Source organism: Passer domesticus, chromosome 4 (assembly GCF_036417665.1).
Source record: "Passer domesticus isolate bPasDom1 chromosome 4, bPasDom1.hap1, whole genome shotgun sequence".
NCBI classification, from domain to species: domain Eukaryota; kingdom Metazoa; phylum Chordata; class Aves; order Passeriformes; family Passeridae; genus Passer; species Passer domesticus.
Genome location: NC_087477.1, coordinates 15,282,590 through 15,304,699, shown reverse-complemented (window position 1 = coordinate 15,304,699; position 22,110 = coordinate 15,282,590). Strand labels below are relative to the sequence as shown.

Genomic DNA, 22,110 nt, shown 5'->3' with positions numbered 1-22,110 from the left:
AAAGAGACAAATCTCTCTGACTGCTTCTCCCCATGCTCTCCATCTCCCTTTGTCCTGCCAGTCTGTGTTCCCCACTGTCCGTGTGATATGTACCTGAGGCAGCAGAAAATCTCCTACCTTCTGGATAAAAATGACTGCCAACCTTTTATACACAGGGGCCAGTGCCCCTTGCTGCCAGGACCCTGGTCAGCCCCGGGGAAAAGCAGGACTTCCCATCCCTGGCTTCCCTCTTGCCAAAAATACAACTTCCAACAAAGGAAGATCAAGGGTGTTAACCCTCCCACCCCAGCTGGCTCAACCCAAACCTTGTTCCTGGTAGCCAGGTTCCAAGGGAGAGGCCGCTCTTCCTTGCTCCTGGGTGGCCACCCAATGTCAGCAGCTCCCTGTGATAATTCATGACCAGGCACAGCCAGCGGCAAGGGCTCGGCAGCAGGGACTTGCTCAGACCTCATTGTCCTTCTCTGCAGCCCAAGCTGGAAGGGCAGACAATAGACACACAGCCCCAGAGACGCACTCTGACCCCGACGCCTCAGACCACCAGGCTGCTAAACAAGGGGCAGGACCCCTGTGGTCATGGGAATCTCCAGCCTGCCTTTAAAATTAACACTGTTTGTTGGTGAGCTTGGCCAAAGCTGGCTCTAACACTTCCAGGTGTACACCTGTCTGCCAGATATTCTCACTCTGGATACAGACACACAAGCACAAAGAGAGAAAGACAGAATGCCTCAGAGCAGCTTTTGGATGAGCAGCCACTGCCTGTGATTTTTCAGGTACAGCTTTAGTTTAGCTGGCAAACCAAAATTTGCTATTGAGCCTTTTCATACTACAAACAGGCAAATCTTGGTGAAGACAGCAGCTTAGGCCCAGGGCTCTGTTTCCTGTGTTCTGCTAAAACACAGTAAAGTGCTTTCTGCTGGTCAGGAGCAACTCACATGCTCCAGAGAATTCATGCTCAGCAGCCAGCTTTGACCAGCTCACCTTGTACAGCTCCTCCTCTGCACATCCCAAGAGGACTCAGGGGGGGGGTTATGTAACAACTGGTTTGGAAGGGCCAGTCTTCCAGGAAGATGGCAGTCCTGACTTCTCTATGGCCAAGCAGATTTGTGCAAAGAAATGAGAACACCTCATAGACAAATTTGCCAAGTTATTTGTCTTTACATTGAGACAGGTAACATATCCTGCTATATGCTGATGGATTGGAGAACAGCCACAGTGCTAAAACGTAAAATCCATACCAGGATAATGCACCTGATAGTTAATGGCTACAGTATGTGATATTCATATCCACCGAGTCGACACTGAGCTGATCTGCCTTCCCTGGTTCCTGCTAAGCAGGTTGGCAAAGGAGGAGAGTGGTTTATCTACCTATGTATTTAACACAACCTTGAATTAATTACAATAAAAAGCTAGAAGCCTGCCCCATTTTAGTAGTTGAATAATTTATTTCTAGGACGAAAAAATAAAAACATAACCCCCAATCCTGCCCTGAAGTCATTACCAGCATGATCTTCTATTTGAAGTCTTGCAAATGCTCAAGGAATGGCGCTAGTGATTTGGCCAAAGCAAATCAGGCACTCAGCAGCCCTACAGGCCAGAGGAAATGCAGATCCCAGTATGAGGAGATTAAATTATTATGGCTTTTGCAACAGGGTGCACAACTGTGAGTGGCCCCCTTCCTCTGCTGACCAGGCTGTGCTCCTCCCTGCCGTGAGCACTCACTGTCGTACCTAATACTGACAGGCTTTGATAATAATAACATTGTCAAGATAATAGCAGGGAAGTTTCAGTAGAAACTCCATATTCAAGAGCCAGCTGTGTACAGCCCCAGTTGCTTTTTCTAAGAAAATGCCTTCAAAAAGCAAAATTCAGCCTAGCTTCTGAGAAAAAAAAATCTACTCCCCAGAAGTAAAAAGAAAAAAAAAATGTAAGTTATTGGACATGAGAGGATGAAGACATTATTACATAAATTTAAATTTCTCAAAGTTCTCAAAGGCATTTGGTCACTGCAAGCAAATAACATTGCAAACACGGCAGGCCTTAAATCAGAGAATAATTACCTTTGTGAGGTTTATTGATTGCTCTGATTGAGCTGGAAGAGTTTGGGAGCTTTTCTCCCTCATCCACCTTCTTGCATGACATAACCATTCCACAGCTCAAGTGAGATGGGACATAATGTGATTTTTGGCAAGAATGGTACTATTGCTGAAGTCCGAAAACTCTGTATTCCTTAGGGTTTTGGCAAACTTGCTCCTTTGTCCACACAAATAATGGCTTAAAAAATGAAAGGAGAATGAAAAAGTCTGCTCCGTCTTCTCTTTGTCCTTTCTCCCTTCAGAGAGGGCTTCAGAACTCTTGTGGAGAAGCCCAGCAAGGTGAATGCCATGCACTGAGCCCTCAGTCATCATCTTCCTCTTCTGTGCTCTTTGCTCACCTTGGCCTCATTCTACACTTTAAATAGTTTTCTTTTGAAAGTAACCTGAGTTCAAGTCGTTTCTCCAGTGCTTTACACACCTCTCCAAACACATTGAGACATAAAAACTAGATATTTGCTTCTAGATTGAGGAACTCTTGGTCAAATGGATTGCACTGAGCTCTGCTGGTCTGTAACCTCAGTCCCAAATCTCTTTTCACAGAGACAGAGAGAGAGAGAAAGGATCAGAGTTAAAGCAAAGCCAACTTTCACTCTCTGTTGCTGACACCTCTGAAATTCTAACAGGTCTGTATATAGTCCTTTAGCATAACTCAACTCACAGAGTGCAAGTCACAGCCCAAAAGGCAGGTGACAGGGAGGAATCCCCCAATATTTTACATCATTTGTCCTGATCAGGGTTTATATGTTTCTGGGCCCTCACAGGAGTCACAAGCAGGTAGTGGAGGCACAGAAACCTCCCTGTGCTTCCCATAAATTGGGGATGTGTCTCTTCACTGGCTGGAGTCCTGTAGAGTTATTTATACAGCAAGAGTGACATGAGCATAAATTACCAAGCAGTGAAATTACTTCCCTGACTCTCATTTGCAGTGCATTGCTGTGTGAGCAGGGACCAGCACAGAAGGTGCAGCACACAACAAGACCCCAAAGGACTGAGCTGGAGCCTCAGGCCAGAACCACTGGAAAGAACATTTCTTGAAGGAGGGAGGCCAATGAGGGAATAACAATCTCTAAAAGAAATCAACAACAAGGAGCAGGGATGGTAGCTAACTGGATATACCTAGGAGACATAAATACCAAAATAAGAATGGCAAGTCCTTCCCTTGCTTCTGGCAATAGTGCTTTCTTTGGAGGGGTTTGGAAAGCAGATCAGAGTGCTAATAATCCATCATTTCCTCCAATGGACTAATCCAAATAATGGTGTCCCAGGACCACCTCCTTGTTAGAAGACTAAAAGACAACAAAGCATTTATTAAATGCTTTCAAGTACACCCTATAATTCTAGCAGGGTAAAAACAGAAATATATATATTGCAAACAAAATATGTCTCAGCAGCACAGCCTCACTGCCCCAAAAGCACCAACCCCAGGAAGGCAATGGGTTACCTGCATGCCCAGCTCTTTCTTCCTTTGGCACTCCTGTGCCTTGGACAGCCAGTCTCTCAGAGGAGGCCAAGGAAGGGGCTGCCTCAACCCCCAGTACTGGGAGTAGCACTCCAAGCTCCAGTCAAGACAGTGTAAAGAGCCTGAAATCCATGACAACTTTATTTCCTTCCCTCTCTCGCCAGCCTCTGCTCCTGTGTTTTAGTTAGTGAATTCCTGCTGTGTCACTCATTTGCCTTTCAGGACTAAGGAGTGGATATCATGATGCCTTGCATAAGGAAAGGTATCAGCAGAGCACATGGAAGAAATACAAGGGATAGATAGAAAGGAATAAACTCCAATGTTTTAGTGCAAAACATAGGAGTCCTTATACAGCACATAGGTTTTGAGGGGCTTCCTGGTTTTTTTCTGTATCTTGGACAAGCAAGGGAGCGGGCATTTTGCTAGGAGTTGGTGAATGTGGAAGGGCAACTTCAGGATTCCTGCCCACAGCCCAAGTGGATCCCCAAGCTGGCTGCTCTCTCCTTTGGGAGGGGCACTGTGGGACAGGCAGGAGAGGGGGAAGGAGGGAGGCTTTTCTTTACACTTGTGCTGTGCTGAATGTGGACCATCTGTGCCCCCAGCTGGAGTGCTGGAGATGGTCTGGCACTTGAACCACACCATATTTACAGATCTAAACACAAATGGCTACTGCCTGATTGTTTCATGATTCATTAGTCAGACAAGCTCTCCTCTCCCGCCAGCACAGCTGTTACAGAGTAAACCTTTGTCACTTAATAGGCCTGATTATTACTTTCCATCAAAGGTATTGATCTGTGTCATCTCTACTTAAGGGAAAAGGGGAGAAGCGAAGAGGGGACCAAAATGTGTCAGGAAAACAAGAAAGGGGGGGGGGCAAAAATTCCAAAAGAATGACATTTGTGTGGTGAGTAGGGGCAGCGGTCAATGGGTTTCATCTCTCCTGGCTGTACTGTACCCGTGTATTCATTTGCCACGGTGCCGAGGTTACTGGTGGAGATGAAACGTCTCACATGATGTGGCACTCCTTGCGCCGCACCAGACTGCTGCAGTCACACAATATGGCCATGCATATAATTGGTCGGCCAAAGACACAATGTGAATTAACAAACAGTATTTTTTAAAAAATAGAAATCAATTAAGACAAGCAGCAGAAGGTAAAAATACAGGTTCATCTCCAACTGGCACTGCAGAGATTGATGGCGAGACTTGGGTGAGCAGCCCCAGGGCTGAGGCCTCGGCTGCCCCAGTCAGTGCTGCTCCCCAGATTTACACCCTTGGAGAAGCTGGTCCTTTTTGTTCAGCACACGGGCTCGGGTGGGAGGCGGCTGTTACATCACTGCCACAGAGTGTTCTACCACAGCTTCGGAGCTCCTCATTGCTCCGCAGCCACCTGCCAAGCTGCCATTGCAGCAGTCCAGGGTTATTGTGGATTCATTTGCTCTGCTGGCAGGAGGAGGTTTGCATCAGCCAGACTGAGAATTTCATGGGCCCTCTGACTTCCAGCACTGGTACCAGCAGCATTTTTGCTTCCTGCTTCACCCAGCATGCCAGCAACTGGGGAGGCAGTTCAGAGCCACAAATGTGGCAGTGGGGATCTCCAGCAAAGAGTTTCACTCTCCATTTTCCTTGCATTTAAGGAATCACCTCTCCTGAAGCCAATTCCCAAAGCCCTCGGCCAGTCCTCTTTCAGACCAGGTGAAGGTCTGGGAGGTATGGGACAGAAAATGAGTACAGTGAAGGCTGCTTGGCTTGCATCCATAGCAGCACAACAGTATCACAACTGGAATCACAAAGGAATAAAAGCAATAAATGTGTCTTCAGAGCTAAACATGACATACAATACCAGTGCAGATGTTCTCAGGGCTGTGTCCAGTTCTCTCCCCATTTGGCAACAGTTTCGGAGCAACCCCAAAATTACTGCTGCTCAGCTACCCCAGAACATGTTCTTTCTGGGTGAAACCCACTCCCTTTGTTCCAAATCTCAATAGCTGCAGGACAGGGCAAGGAATCATCTTGTAAATCCTTTTGGAACAGAGAACTCCAAGACCCACACACATCCCTATGCAGTACAGTAAGGCCTTTTCCTCCCTCAGCAGCGCTCAGGAACAGTATAGAAGTACACAGAGCTTGTCCTCAACCCCAAACCGTGTTTTCCAAGCAAAGAGGTCAGCGGGATGTCACACAGGGAAGACCAGTCACTAAAGGCAAAGTACTGGGGAGAGAATGAAGGAGAAGGAGTGGGAATGCCCATCATTGCTGTGGAGATCTCCTCAGATCACATGGCTTCCCCTGAGGTCAGCCTGCCTTGGGCCACCAAGGCCTGTCCAGCCGAGGGCTGGAGAAGGCAGTGACAGACACTGTCCCAGCAAGTCAGTGGCCAGGGAAGCCATCCACACTCTCAGGAGAGGAGGATACAGGCATGTGTGTAGCTCTGACATGGAACATTCTCTTCCCATCCAGTTTCTACCCAAAGATCTGAAACAGACCAAAACACATATGACTAAACCCTGCCCCTCGGGAAACCTGCTGTCTCCACCCCAGCATTTCCCCCAGCCAGGCCAGGTCCCATCATACCCCCTCACTCCCTCATTTTAGCCGCATGCAAAGAGAATTCGGAGGGCTGCAGCACGTGACACCAAGCGAGAGTCGTGGCACACACAATCCCTGGAAAGAGTATCTTGGCAATCCTGCGTGAGCTGCGCTCGCCGCCAAGGGCCCGGCGCTGTGACGGTGCCAGGAAATCAGCCGTGCAGCCAGCAGGCACAGCAGCAGCCACGGACACGGTGGAGCAGAAGGGAGCCGTCAGACCCCGGAGACACGCTTGTTCTCTTCTCCTCCCGCGCTACAACAAGGAGCAGGGGGCTGGGCGAGTGAGGAGGCAGCGAGATGCTGGAAACGTTAGCTTAACCCATTTATTTTTCCCATGCATCAAAAAAGAAAACTGCTTAGTCAGTGCTTGAAGAGAGACCCAAACCAACAGACTGAGATGGTACTTTGGAGCTCAGGTTATGAGCAAAACCCTTCCCACTTAAGAGCTGCCTTGCCATGGCAAAAGGTGCCCTTTTGTCTCTGAGGTATTCAGAAGGAGGTTGAGAAAAACCATCAGGATGTTGGGATCAATTCTGCAGCAAACAGGTCTTCATCATTGTCAACACTTCACTTCCTTCCCTTGGAGTCATTCTTCAGTTCTGGTAGTTGGTGACAAGACTAGAGCAAGGAACCAGCAAGGGAGATGAAAGACATGAAAAACCCAAAACCAAACAACCCAAAAAATCTCAGCCAACCAACCAACCAACCAAACCTCCAACCAATTAGCTCTTAAAGCCTTAGCTTCCAAAATCAGACCTTTTCAGGAACTTGCTGAGAGCAGGGGTTCATTACTGATTTTTCTTCCTGTCCTCACTGATACAAATCAGGAGCAATCATACATGAGCCCTACATCACACCTGCTGTTAGTGCAGCCCAGTGAGACCCTGCAGAGACCCTGCAGCATTACCAGCAACATCTCCTCAACTTCACTGCAAAACTCAGACAGCAACTTCCTGGAATACATCACAGACTACACCCCAACACCCATTATTAATTCCTCTTAAGTCAACAGGCACTGCTGGCTGGGATGGATTTCCCACCAATTTCCAACACTGATGTTCTCCCTTCCCTGATGTTCAAACAACCCCCTTGGACATCCTTGGCAGGCACCAGGGGCCTAAGGCCTGGTGACATGACCTACCTGCCATAAGCATGGTTCTGACTTCTCTGCAAAAGGCAGCAGCAACAGCTGGCCAAGTCCATTCACGGATTTTTCCATATAAATATCTACATTGCTGCTTTGCTGCTGGTATCAATTGCAGCAGGGCTTTGTCAGGTTCCCTCTGTGAGCCTGGTGAAGTACTGCCCCTCGCAACTGAATTGTGTCATCAGCCCAGGACACCTTTCCTGGGAGGGCAGGCAGGAAAGGGAAAAAGAAAAAAGGGACAGCTTCAGGTCGAACGATTGATTACAGCTCTGAGTTACAGGGGGCTATTGATTTTTCATTAAACACCATGTACTGCTGTAAAGCAGAAAAAAAGTAATTCATTGATCCGAGCTGTGGGCCATGTTCACTTATTGGCTTCCTGCCACTTCCCATTATTCCCAGTTCTAAATGTATACTGAGGTCAGTTCATTCTCATCATTGCTTCCTGTCACCAGAAATGTCTCTCAGTAACTATTAGTTTAATCACCCCTTTCTTACAATGATAATGAGTGATAATATCCAGCATTATGGCAGATTCACAAAATATTATTTGATGTATTCTTGTATTGCATTCCACAATGCTCCAGTTAAGGGTCTGTCAATGTCTCCATTACAAAGCCCCCAGGCCTTGAACTTTATAAATCACTCCTCAAAATTTGCTGCTGGCAGAAGTAAAAGGCAGAGGGTGTCTCGGTTCTGGAGAGAATATTGCTGAAACCGCACTCTGCAAAGTCTTTCTGGCCACAGTTTAGCTGCAGTGAATGAGAGCTGGAAAGGGGAGGAAAAAAGGGGGAGAAAGAAGAGGAACTTGGCCAGCTCAAGCTGCTTTTTCCAGTGAATTAAAATGCCATCATTTCACAAACAGGATGATGATCTCGCTGTTCCGTTGGACGGCGACTCAGGGACAGGCGCACTCCTCCTACAGCTGATGCACAGGCAGCACTGCCATCCTGCCTGGCTGAGAGTCACACTGGAAATCCAAGGATGTCTGCTCTGAAACTTTTGCCTCGTGTTGGATAACCTGCACTTTGAGAGTGCTGCCAGTGTAGGGCTGAAACCCTCAGAGTTTAGTAGCACCTGCTCAAGTAAAACCTCAGCCTGGGAATCGTGGCAGACACAGCTTTTGTAAACAGTTTGTACCTGACTCCAGCCTACAGATTTAGGGGGAAATGGGTCAAATTTAGGATTTGTACCTACACCTACTGGAAACTTTGCTGTTTACAGTGATAATCATTCCATAGAGGTGTCACTGGAACTGGATGCCCTAAAAGCAACAGTAGGCTCTGAAGTGTTAATTTCAAAACTTTGGACTGATGAAGATTTGCTGAGGTGAACAGTCATCAAGCAAGAGAAGGAAAAGTAGATATGGCAGCATCCAACTGTACTATGATGAGAGAAGAGAAATGAGCAAATCGAAACTGCCTCCCAGCTGCCTCCAGCAGCACAGAACCAGGGCTGAAATAATGCAACTGCGAGCAAAAAGACTATTTTTTATAGAAATAGTTAGATAATACTTTTCTAATACTTAACAAATTTAAATATTTTCTTTGTCTCTAAGACAAAAAAAAAAAGTCAAAGAGAACAAGAAGCACAAAGGACTTTAGGCTACTGTACAACTTCTTACATTTTTTGATTTTGTCTTAGTTTTCCAGAATTGAAAGACTTATTACAGGACAGAACAGAGAAACAAAACAGATGGACACCCAACCATAATGTAGCATTACACTAATTTGGTAGAATTACTTTTAGGTGGACACTACTCCAGCACCTGCACATTGCTGGCAGTGCCAATAATGACTTTGCCACCATTTAGGGATGCTCCAAGGAGTCCAGTCCCAAACTCTTACCAGGCTGGAAGAGCTTATAGACCACTCAACCCCTGCACATGAGGTTGTTGTTACAACCAAATCTGCACATGTTGTTACATGCAGGCCAGGTTTGGCCTCTGTTGCTAAAACTTCAACTATGCGTTTTGTCACTTAGCCTGGAGGTGCCAGTGCCACCCTCCCCATCAGGGTTCCATCCCTGCCATGGCCGTCACCAGCAGCCACTGCTGGCATGGACGAAACAGCCACAGTGACAAGGGACATCCACAGTGCCACCCAGCCCAGGGAAGCAGCTCTCGGGGACAGACTCCAAAGGGGCAGCCAGAGCAGCACTGAGTGTCCCCTTGCCCACTCCAGGAGGAAGGGACCCCTGGGAATGAAAATTTACATCAGACACCTGAGGGACTTCTCTGTTTCAGCGGGGGGCTCTGGGCCCCCCCAGCCCTGCTGGAAAGCGAGTCCCAGCTCCAGGCACAACAGCAATCACTCATTTGCTTTCCCACATTTTCTCGCATGAAGTGGCTTCTCCAATGTGTTCCGATACACTGCCTCCCCCTGAAGCCAACCTCCTGCCCAAGCTCTTCACAGTTTGTGGTGAAGTAGAGTATGAAGCTCCTAATTCCTGAGTCCAGAGCCTTTTGTGAGAGGTTGAGTGGGGCTCAGAAGGGCCATCTGGACAGACAAGGAACAGCAAATTCCTACCAGGAACTTGCTTTTGTGCAAGAGGGCTCTGCAGAGGGAAAGGGAGGGTCCTAAGCACAAGGCAGAGGTGGTGCCCACTGTAAAGGAATTCTAGTGCAGAAAAGAGCTAATGGGTGAGTTACAGGGTGTGGGAATAAGGTAGAGGATGATGGCAAGGACAGCAGTGATCAGCCTGAAGGCATCAGGTGCATCCCAGAGGGAGCTCTCCATTCTCAGAGGATGCTGCAGGGATAAATAACACTTTTCTTACCAGGCACATGAGCAAAAGAGCAGCATGTCCATGTCAGGTAGTTACATGGCTCCTATTATCAATAAGCACTTGGCAATCTCTGCTGTGTTTGTCCTCACAACACCCTGAGGAGGGAGGGAAAACCAGTCTTTGCAGATGGAAAAGGTTTGCCTGCATAGATCTTGAATGTCACAGGGCAAAGTATTTGTGAAGCCAAAGAGAGCAGGACCCAGACTGTTTGAGACACGTGAGTCACAGGATATCACTTGGGAGTCAATGTGCAAACAAATCCAAGGATTTTCACCTACCTCAAGCTCACACCAGGAGCCTGCAGCAGTGCAGACTTACCTCCCATGTTCTCTGGGAAATGTTACTCTCATTCCTGCTAAGACAAATGCATCTAAACACAGACAGGAGCAGCCTGCACCTGCAGGGCATTCCCGCAGCCTCCCAAGAAGTTAGAGAGAGCTCAGAGCTGTTATTCTGGCTGCCCGAGCACTCCTCCTGTTCCAGAAAGCCCCATGCCTGCAGGAGCCAGGTCATTTTAAATGGATTGGTTGATGCTATTACATATCACCCTAGGAATGAAGCTCTTACTGGCAAGACCTGTTTATTCCTCTAATATCCCCACCTTGTGCCAAATAAATGGCGTTGATGTCACATCATTTGCAGAGAACAGAAAACCTCTGCAGAGCTGCAACCAACAGCCCTCTCTTGTGCCAGGACACAGCACACATCCCGGGGTAAAAAAGGCTTCATTTCATGCTTCAGCTCACCTGGGCTGAGGCTGAGATTCAGCAACCTATCCAGGCACAGCTCTGACTCCACAACAGCTCCCGCCTAGTCTTGCTATCAATGCTCCTGGATTTTATTCACATTTTTTATTCTTAACGCTGTTCAGAAGGAGGATTCAAAGGGAGGGAAAACGAAAGGAGGGCTTAAAGGGAAAAGGAAGATAAAACCCATTTAGACTCTGTGCTTTCCACTTCTCTAGTAACTTTTGTGCAGACCAGTCTGCTGTAACCAAACCTGAGAGAGCACTGACACATTTTAAGACAGCTCAGCTCCTGCAAGGACCATGAAAATAGGTCGCTTGTTGGAGAGAACAAACATCTTACTTCAACAGCAATTTACAGCCCATCTTCAGGGCAGACCCCTCACTCAGTGCTTCACCATCCGTCCACGTGAAGGGTCTGTCAGAGCCCATGAGGCTGCAGAGCATCATGAAATATGTGTGTGCTTTGTCAGAAGCATGGCCTAAACACTTAGAGTGCTGTAAATATAAACTCAACAGCTGCTGTGCCTTACAGTTCAAGGTAAGGGAGAATAGCTGACGTAAATTGTGCCAGTGTGCTATCAACATAAAACAACAGGGCATGATACATTACCATGAGCCCTGAGCACTTCACATCTGTCTTGACACCACTGTGGGTTTGACACCCGTCAGTTCAAAGGAGAAAATACAGCTTGCCAAGGGAATCGTTCCGGCCCTGCATCAGGGCACTCGCCCCACCACAGAGCAGGCAGACAGCACTCTCTGCTCAGGCAGCATTAAAGTATTTGGGCTATGACACACAGGCAGATATGCTGATCTGTTCCATGGGAAAGTATCTGTCAGGATGAGTCTCAGTCCAGCTGGGTGCCTATGCCAGCACATAACCTCGAGCACCCACTTGAAGAGAACTGCTTGCAATTTCAATTTATGCACATACTTAGGCTGTGTTCATCCACGAGGGCAGGCTAAACCAGGCTCTGCCAGCCCCTGCCTCATCACAGCGCTTCAAGCAGCCCAAATGGCATTCCTGACCCGAGCCAGCCTGGGGCCCATTCTGCCCTGCACCACAAATGCCACCATGCCCATTGCCCGCTACCAGCTGCACTGATGTTAAAACCTCTCCCATCCCGAGGGAAGGCTGCTTACTTCTGAACAACAGAAGTCTTGGTTAGATTGTTATCGAAAACCAACCCTCGCCAAAGAGGGTACAGTCCTGAAGGCTCGTGTGGCAGCTGGACACAAAAAATTTGGGACACAAGCTCTCATCAGGGCACTCACATTCCTGAACTAAAAGCCTTTCCTGATCTAAGCATGGCTTAGAAGGCGAGATAAACATAAGTCATTCCTTAAATAAAGTTCTTTGTCCTTAAATATTTTTTATGGGCTCTAACCTGACAGAAACCCTTGGCTTTTGGATGTTCCTCACATTTTAAAACCCCGAGATCCCGCTGTGCTGTGACAAAAATCTTTTTGTTGAGGTTTAACTCAAGGTACCTGTGTGATTCTGGTGACACCATTGATGGCATCCACACACTGAGCAAGACGTGTTGCTGGAAAATCAGGGTGGAAGACAAGTGTGTGCTCAGGTCCCCTTCCAGCACACACATGGGCAGGGCATTTGCCTGTGCCTGGGACCTGGGAAGCACTTTAGGATCACTGGGTTTGAAGGGATCCAGTGAGACTGCACAGCTTTTTTGAGGAAAAGCTTCAGGGCTTTGTGGGATGTCAGTCTAACCTAGTTCAGAGAGTTCAGGTGGTACAATAGGAAGGCATATCCTCACAGGCCGAGCCCCAAGCATATTTCCTATCACACTACAGCCTGGAACACACCTAAGTGCCTATCTGAATCATGACCAGAAATCATGAGAGCTCAAGGACAAGGTGTGTCTATGGTCACCACTCCTCCATACTCGTTCTGCAACAGCACCACTATTCTGGACACCACAAATGGGGCTACTGATTTTCACAGATAACCACAGTTTCCTTACTCAGGCTCCAACCTTCAGACACAAGCTTTGCCCTAGGGAACAAATGAGAAGAGCCAGGCACAGCAGGTATGTGTGACTGCTGATGAGCACTGAGTATTGCCAAGCATTATAAAATACAGGAAAATAGCAAGCAAGATTTTAGCCAGTTTAAACAATCCTGCAGGGAATACTACCAATAGAAACTAATACATATGCAAGCAAGAGCAAGCTGCCCGGGAATCAGAGCACTTTGCCTCCAGTGTCAAAAAAAGCACAACACTTACACTGCCTTTGGTCCAACGTTAAGTGTATTATTTAACATGCATATATCCCCAAAAGATTCTTCCTGAATATCCACATAGATCTTATCCCCTTGTTCAAAGCTTTCATGCAGGAGGGCAACATTATGCCTGTGGTCTGAATGAGGAGTGAGTGGTTTTGCCTGTCTGGAAACGGTCCAGATTTCTCCCTAAGTGCCTGGGAGCAGATTTGCCCATGTGGAGACATCCCCAGCATGGATGGTGACGGCAGTCACTTGTGATTTCTCAAGAGTACTCCAAGTCCACGTGTAACCATCCTGTGTTTTACTGTGGATTTGTCTTAGATCTGCTTGTTCCTCCTCTGCTGTTGGTGTAAACTCTATTTGTCTCTGTCCCAATCCCCTCCTCCTCTAACAGGAGAGCTGCATCGCTCTCATGAGGGATCCTGCTGCACGTGTGTGTGAAGCAGTCCTGTCCAGAGCACGGGGAAGGGCGAGCAAGGGCCCCCACACAAAGTGGAAGGAACAAAGATCCCAAGCAGGGGTCAGCAGCACAAGTGGCTGTCACCTCGTCAGCCCAGCACTCCAGAGGCTGAGCACTTCCAATTGCGATTCAAATCTGCCATGGAGTTGATATTGTTTATTTAGTCATTAAAAGCAATTTCCCAAGCACATGTCTGTCACATTTAGACACAAAAGGCTAGCCTGTAATTAGGATGTATATGACCTCACTAGCTTTAATTGGGAGACGCCAGCATCCAATCCATTTACCAGATAGAAGGAAACCAGCATTAGGAGGGAAGTTCAGTGTCAGCTGGTAGAACGTGCACAATACCTTCTGTAATGGCCCCCAATTCATCATCAGCCTCTCCACCATCAGGACTTTGTCAATGGTTTCCTCATCAATTTGCTTATGCACCAACATGTGAGATCAGGAGACCAATACTCTGTCAGAGAGAATGATCATACAGCAGGAAAAAAGGATTTTAAAAAAGGAAAAAAAACCCAGGACTAGCAATTTCTGCTTTGGCAAGGCAGCAGGGTAGGCCCAGAGCCAAAGGCAGGGTTAGCCCAAGGGGCTGTACCTCTGCTAACTTCGCACCTGCTTATGCAGGTCAGAATTTAGCCCTCTGGGGTTTGCTGGAACTTAATGCACAAAAAAAATATTTAAGATTGAAACATCCCAGCAAGAGCCAGTAGTAAGGAAAAGTCCATTTGTTGTAGGAAAATGCAGCAAAGAACTCAGAATTCTGCTACACATATCCTGCTGCAGAGAAGGTACAATTTTGGCCTGTTTGAGAGCTGCCAGCCACACCTCTGCCTGCAGCACGCTGCTCCTGCCTGCGGGAGAGGCCACAGAGCCACCTCCCACCCCGGGCACAGCCAGAGCCACCCCCGGGACAGACAGAGGCAGTGCCAGTCATTCCAAACACAGACCCTCACCCTCCAAAGGGATCTGTGCTCAGGCCCAGAGTGATTGGTCCTGTCAACCAATTTTTTTCAAAACAGGGACAAGGCTGGGAAAAAGCTATTGTATATAAACTACATATAATTTTATTATTTATATTTTTTACTGTGATAGGAACAGAACCTGCAACTCTGCTACACCAAGAACTGGAGAAGTTCAAGAGATGGGGCAAACAAACTGCAAAACAAGCTTTAGAGAGGAGAGAGGCTCACATTCACTCCATCATCAAGAACCACAGTATGTCAAAACCATGTCCTCTGTGTTCAGTAGAAGGACACACAGATTTTACACCTTTGAAAACAGATGTCAGGTCAGTCACTGCAGTTACTTTTGTTGGTTAACTGTTTCACCTCCATGAAAAAAATCACCTGCACCCCCTCCACAATGAGCAGCCTCACTCTTCAGCTAACAATATCATATCACCAGGAAAAAAATCTGATTTTTCATGCCTCAGGAATTTCCAGTATTTAAAAATAAATATATTAACAGTCAGATTGAAAGAAAAATCAACAGAGAGATGGATAGCTTTTTACATTGCTTTGGTATAAAAAACTTAGATAGCAGAACATTTTCCAGAATTAAATACTTACTTTCACTTTATATCAAAAAGTTTTTTCTCTCTCAGACAGGTGAAATACTTGGTCTTTCCTGTCTAACATATTTCACCAGGTCAACAGAAAACATAAGTGAAGCCAGATGACTATTCAGGCACCAGGAAATGCACCAGGTAGGTGAAAATCAAGGGAAAGGATACCAAACTATATCATGTAATTAGTCTGGATTCTGTTCTTAGCAGAGCTAATCAGCACTAACACAAAGAAACTGGCCCCCAAGAGACAGCCAAATCCTGCACTAGCTGTAGAAGGCCTCTTGCTTCCTTCCACTCCTAATTCCCTCTTTCATGCCTCTGCAAAATAACCTGCTTCACCATGTCCCTTCCGTTGGTGTCTGTCTGCTCTTGTTCTGCTTTGGTTTTCCCCTGGCATTCCAGCTCATGGGGGTCATCTTGTGCTCATGTCCCAGTCCCCCCTGGCAAAGAGGAAGAGCTGCGCGGGTTACTGCAGTGTGCCTGATCTGTATTCTGAGCCACAGCTGGGGGACAGACCCCAGCCAGCCTCCAGCCACAGCTCCAGGATACAGAGCTGGGCCAATGAGGGAGAGAAGCTGTCTGCTTACTGTTTCCAGCAGACATAAAACACAACTCCCAGTGTGTGCTCCCAATAAAGAGGGGCTGGAGGGGTGGAATTAATAGCTGCTGAGCATATCGTGCGCAGGATTGATGGGTTAAATAAGTAACAAACACAAAAAGCACACAGAGCAAACACGCAGGGGGAGGCAGGAGGGAAGGAGCAGGCACTGGCCTGGAGGGCCTGCAGTGCCATGGAGCCCCTCGGTGTCCTGGAACAGGCAGGGCAGCCCACGGCCATGGCACGGCCTCCCAGGAGCTGCTGCCGCTCCGCTCCCAGGCAGCGCTTGAGAAAGCCACGGGTGCCAGAGCCTGGAGAGCAGGGCCTGCTGCCGTGGGGAGGGCAGGGATGGCACCGGGTGCAGACGTGTGCCTGGGCGCTGGGGCAGCCCCAAGGGCGTGGGGAGGTGTCAGCCGCGGGAACACTGTACCTGGCATTGCCCATAGACAAGGAGCGGAAGAGAACATCATTTCTTTAAACTCATCTTGCATTCAGCCAGCTGCATATAAATTTCCCTCTATCTCATCAAGCTCTCACTGTTTGGCCTCCTCTGACTGATATTGGCTCATCATACTTAATCTAGGGTGAAATTTCCTCGTCTGAGCTAAATTACTCGCAGCCATCAAGGGAAACGATATTTATTTTTCGTGGGGCTAATGACCTGTCCCCCGGACCCACCCACTGATGGTTATTTACTAGGGCCCAGATGCTTGGGCTCAAAATGAGTGCTAATGTCAGCGGGGGCCATTCCTCATCCAGGGCTCTGATTGAATTGGAGCGATCCCATTGACATTGACTCGGTGACTTTTAAGGCCATTACCCTCAGCAAGAGATGAACCTCTCATCATTGCTCCGACACTGACAGCTGATTAGCGACAAATTACAAGCAGGAAGAACCTAAGACTTTGTTGGGTGATGGAGGGGAGGGGGGAGAAAGTGGAGGGGGACTTTGGAGGAGGTGTGGGGAACTTGGAGCAAGGAGTACAGGAAAAGGAAAGAGTGGGAGGGGACAGCAACACCCAGAAGCTGATGCAGCCTTTGGCTGATGTAGAACAGGGCCCACAGCCAAAGGCCGCAGAGAGGCAAAGACATGCAGTGACTGCAGGGAGCCGGAGTCAGAGCAGGCCTGGGAGAAAGAACCTCCACTTCCAGTCAGCGTGTGAAGAACGGGCAGCGGGGCCAAACATAGCTGGGGCAGGCAGACAGCTTGGTGGCAGCTGTGTGCCACTCTCAGGAATGACAGGTCCTTGTGAAAACAGAAAAGCCTCCAGGAAAGGAAAGGCGAGAGCTGCCTGACAACCCTGACATGCATTTCAGTTAAGGCCCTCATTGTCAGTGTTCAGACAGCAACACCAACACGACTGAAGGTACTGTCACTGTGACCTGTTTTGTCAAGCACAGTGGTACCTGAGTTTCTCTTTCCACTGCTCCTACATAACTGAGGGATACACTTTTAACAACTCCAGGTCACACAGTTTCAGTTCTAACCACAGGAACACAGATACTTCTGCTGTCAAACACGGGAGCAGCCAGGAGCCCACACCAGTCTCCTGTGCCCGCTCCCCAAACAGGGAAGAGTCGTTAGGTGTTAATTTTAAAGGTAACAGAGAAAGATACCATACCTTAGAGAAAACACTACCCCTGTGCATAAAGCTTTTATCTGGATGATTTGTGAGGCACACTGTACTTGCCCCCTAAGTAAAAGAGAGTATTTTCTGTGACCCAGTTAATAATGGAGGCGTCCTGAAAGACATTACAAGGAGGCTTGTTGCTCTGTGGTCCTGCGTAAGCAGGCTCACCACACTTCACAGCTCACAAAACACCAGGCCCATACAAAAAACAAGTGTCATGAAATACAGACGAAGAAAACGCTGGCGAGGCTGAACCACCACGGTCACAACTGCCCTCTCTGAAATAAAACCTGGCTCTGGGTACTTGGCAAACAGCTGCAGTAAGTGCAGTAAGTGCAGCCTGTTGGCTGAGGTCTGAAACCCCAAATGCACCTTCAGCAGCAGTCATGGCAGTTTGAATCTCAGCCCCCAGCTGAAGGAAAGCTGCTCTGAGAGACCCCAAGCCTGTGGCTAAGCCTCCCCTTGCTCCTGCTTACAGCTACATCTGGCACCTGTCTGCCACCGCTTCCAAGGAAAGGTAGTCAAAGCAGTTGCACTGCCCTCCCCCTCTCCTCTCCACACCAATTCTTACAGTAATCTCAAGAGGTCACTAGGAAAGGTAGCATACACTGAAACCTAAAATCCACCTGGAGAGGAGCACTGAGCAGTGCATTGGACTGGCCAGACAAGTTACTGTGTTTTATGGCCTGCCAAGAGCAGCTGTGACCTCAGCTGTGCTCCTGGAGGTCTCAATCTACTCCATTTCAGTAGATGCAGATCCCTCAGAACTGCAGAACTGACGGAGACTGCCATCAGGCTGGGCTAGACACAACCAGCTGACACATACTTTGATGCAGTGACCCACCAACAACCCTACACAGTGCTCTTCACAGCGACAAGCCTTGTCCCACCTCCTGCCCTGCAAGTCTGGACAGGACTCAATGGCTGCCTCAGAACATTCTCTGAGGGAACACAGCTTGGCTTTTTGGACACAAGCATAAGTGGGGCAAGCGTACCAGCATGAAAGATGTGCTAAGGGATAAATGTCTGATCCTCATGGGAAGTTCTCTGGCTTTAAAAGATCCTACCTGCAAAATTTCAGAGACCCTCCATGAGCTCATCACCCTCACTGAGGTTTTTGTCACACAGAGAACTCACACTGCTACAGTTAAGTCCTCCTTTTACCTAATTTCCATCTGCCTATCCAGACCAGTCCATCAGTGTGCAGGGAACCCACCTGTCCCTTCAGAACTCGCCAGCCTGCTTTGAGAGAAAGCTCTGCCAAACCACCACCTCCCAGCCTTGCAGCACTACCCTCTCCTGAAGCAGGACAACAGCGACCTGGAACACCCAATAAAGATTTTAAAAACCTTTTATGGATAAGGAAAGGTTCACCAGCTTGCAACAATATTGAGCAGATAGGGTGTACAGGAATGCATATGGCTTCCATCCTAATAAAATCTCTCTCCAAGAACAGGACAGAGGAGCTTTTCTCCTTAGAATTAATCTCCCCAATAAATGTAGCATTGTAGGGGATTTGTCATCTCCTAGAACCAAAAAGAAATCCAGGTAATTGGAGCAAGTTGAGTTGTCACCTGGTCAAACAAAACACAATCCATTCACCAACTGCAGCATCACAATACTTGGTCACCAAACTGCATCTCAGAGCTCACAAACAGTATAAAAGATCTCACATCATCCCTTTAAAAACCCTGCAAATTAAAAGGAAAAGATTTCTTGCAACACGTTCTGCACAAGCCCAATGACACCTGCTAGTGGGAGGAGGTCTGAGCCAAGCTGCCAGGTAGAAGCAGCTCGTCTCTCCGGCTGCGGAGCGCAGCGGGAAGCTGATGGAGCGCCTGGCTGCCTGCGTGTGCTGCACAGTTGCTGGGGTGGGTCTGTCCGACCACGCATCCAAACAGGCTAATGCTCTCTTTCCCAGCCTGATTGGTCAATTTAGGTGACATATTTTGGGCATCTCTGCTTACTCAGTGACTGCAACTTGTACCCCATCCACAAATCCCCATCTGCAGCTACAGATGGCCCTTTTTCCCCCCCCCTTCCTCCCTTCTCCATTGTGTAGAACAGCTCTTGGAGGCTGCAGAACAGAGGCAGGGATGTAGAATTACTGTGCTCTGCCACACAAGCCAGCCAGACATTAAATTCAACACAAGCAAGGAAACCCCAATTCAGAACCTGCAAACTGTCCACTGTGCAGCCAAAAGTCCCATTCTCCAGGTCTGGCTCACACACAAAGCACAGTCCAACAGCAGCAGTTAAACACTGTTGTAGGACAAACCAGGGAAAAATCCTGCAGTTTTTAACTGTGCAAACTTGATTCTTCTTTTAGTGTTTAATATAGTTTCTGCCAACTTTACAAAGTGTTCTCTACTTCTGCACCTTACAAGGAACAATAAGACTTACCCCATCCTGGGAATAGTTCCAAAGCCTGGAAAAATGCTACGAGGAAATCCACTTTTATTTCTGTTGCAAAATACCTACCTGTCTTTTCTCACATTGCCTCATTCCATTTTCTACTTCGCTACTAAACAGCGACAGGAGATAAAAAAGAGCTGTTTCAGCACTCATTTAGTCTCATTTCTCTTAGCCTCTAGTGAAACAGGACCCAGAGCAGGGGATATGAGTTAAACAGCAGAGAGTAAAGACACAACTGTTCCTACACAGACTCACTTCTTTCAAACTGCCTGTGCTGCAAGGAGGAGGTAATTTACCTGTACAGCGCTACCTACGGCTGGGCTGTTGATGCTGCCAACCAAACTGTTCTCCAGCTCTAGGGCTTTTGTCTAGGAATGTATTTGTGGTTGTTATTTTGCCTAAGAGAGTCATTGTGGTTATTTCTCATGGTTATCACCACTGCTACCTTCAAAGCAAACAAGCAAGGCTGCAGAGCCTAACCATGCTCCAGTTCTGCACGAATTACCAGTGCTTTTACACTTCAGCTGAAGCAAAGCAAAGCCTTGTCCTCCTCCCTACATTGTTCAAATGCCTTTCTTGTATTTCAGTCCTTTACACTGCAAATATATATATTTCTTTTTTTCCCCCTTTTTTTTGAGCCTGTTTATTGCAAAGTCCTGTGCTTGTAACAGGCCCACCTTGAGCAATGTTAGTGACATTTATTTTACATTACTCCTAGTCTGAAAACACATTTCATGTGATACTTTGCCAGCTGGGCCCAAAACTATTAATCCATTTTTAAAATGCAGACCATTTTGTTTTTAATCACACACTTCTATTTTGAGTTGGGTGCACTGTAATCCATGGAGTTCTGTAATTTTCCACTTCATTTATTTTGGATTTAATGAGCTGGTAATAATGTATATTTCCAAATGAAATGACTGCCTGAAATGTGGAGCAGAAAGTCACAAAAGTAAAGAACTTGGGCAGGGAATGTTGCTGTCTGAAGTTTTATGGAAATAAACTGAGCAACATTAAGATCTGGAACGATAATAGAGTAAAGCCATGGTTAAGTGCTGATTTTCTGTTTTCAATAGTTCTTAAAAAATATTTCTAGTGCTTTCTGTTGTGTTAGGGTGAAGAAGTCTTGGCACACCTCTGCACAGCTTCAGTTGGAGCCTTGATTTTTAACTGCAGAGGGGAAATCCCCTCCTCCTCAGAGCCTAAGGTGTAACTCCCATTGCAATCAGCACAGGAAGATTCAGATGATCCACCTCTCAATCACCTCTCCTATTCTCCACTTTAGCAACTAGGCCAGGGGGGTGAGTTCATGAAGCTCTGAGCAACCAGAAGCTTTGAAAGATGCTTGAAAATTCAGCCACTTAATTAGATGTACAAATATGAGGCATTGTTTTGTACCTTGAAGTGCATTCTTTGATGGCTCCTAGATGCAAACCACTTTTCCTCTGCTCTAGATGAGCAGGAATTTCATGCTAAGCAATAGCAACCAAATGTTTCACCTGTTAAATGCATGTTTATGTCTGATGTGTATTCTTCTGTGTGTGTATGCTCCATCTGGGCACAGACAAAGGACACCATCATGTCATTATACCTATGAAAAAAATCCTTTTTGGTTTGCCACAGAGGGCAAGAATCACAAAGTAGCCAAGTATACAAAGCAGCCTTGCTTCATGTGAAAACACATGGGGTTTTCATCTTGGCTAATTTTAAAATAATCCTAAAAGTTGCATCTTCTTGCATAGCAGCTCTTTAAACAGAGTAATAGGCCCATCACCCCCACTCTCCATTCCTGGTCAGTGCCACGGAGTGCCAGAGAAGAGGCAATGCTTCCAGCAGTGATCTTAGACAAACATTTGAACAGTTAGCAGGCACAAGCCAAACGTTGTGTTTGGTATGGCAATCCCAGCCATGATCCAGCCCGGCCAGGATGTGTCATCTTGAGCTCAAGAGGAAACTTGGCAAAAAAAACCTAGGCTGTCTCTTTAATGGCAAAACTGCTTTTAAAGATGATGTTTAAAATATTAGTTTAAATGCTACATTCACAGTCCTGTTCTGCAAACTGTAAACAAAAGCTGATTACCCGAAGACATTTTCCTCTGTAATTAGATTCACTCCTCAGTTTAAAAAAGCCCCACATAACTTGTAAGGAAAGTCAGTCATGTGGTATATATCCCCTGCTCTCCTCAGAGCCTCTGAATAATGTGACTGTGCTAATTGGTACCCATTAGGGCAGGAATCAGAATCCCACTGCCCCAAACACGCTGCCTTTTCCTGGTAATTACAGAGCTGGCAAACACCCCCCCAACAATTTCGGGGCTAATCACAGTGAATCCTGTATATAGTGTGATGCTGCATTATTCAAA

General features: G+C 47.2%; 1 long non-coding RNA gene across 2 annotated transcripts in view; it reads right to left on the bottom strand.

Annotated features, from left to right (window-relative positions):
• Nucleotides 1-22,110, bottom strand: part of LOC135298584 (uncharacterized) — a 250,881-nt gene that overhangs the window by 216,945 nt on the left and 11,826 nt on the right. The window contains exon 1 of one of the 2 annotated variants that reach the window (XR_010360573.1): nucleotides 13,882-13,994. The exons of the other annotated variant lie outside the window; for it this stretch is intronic. This is a non-coding gene — a long non-coding RNA (uncharacterized LOC135298584). Of the gene's footprint in view, nucleotides 1-13,881; nucleotides 13,995-22,110 lie in introns of those variants that run through there. 2 annotated transcript variants of the gene reach the window in all.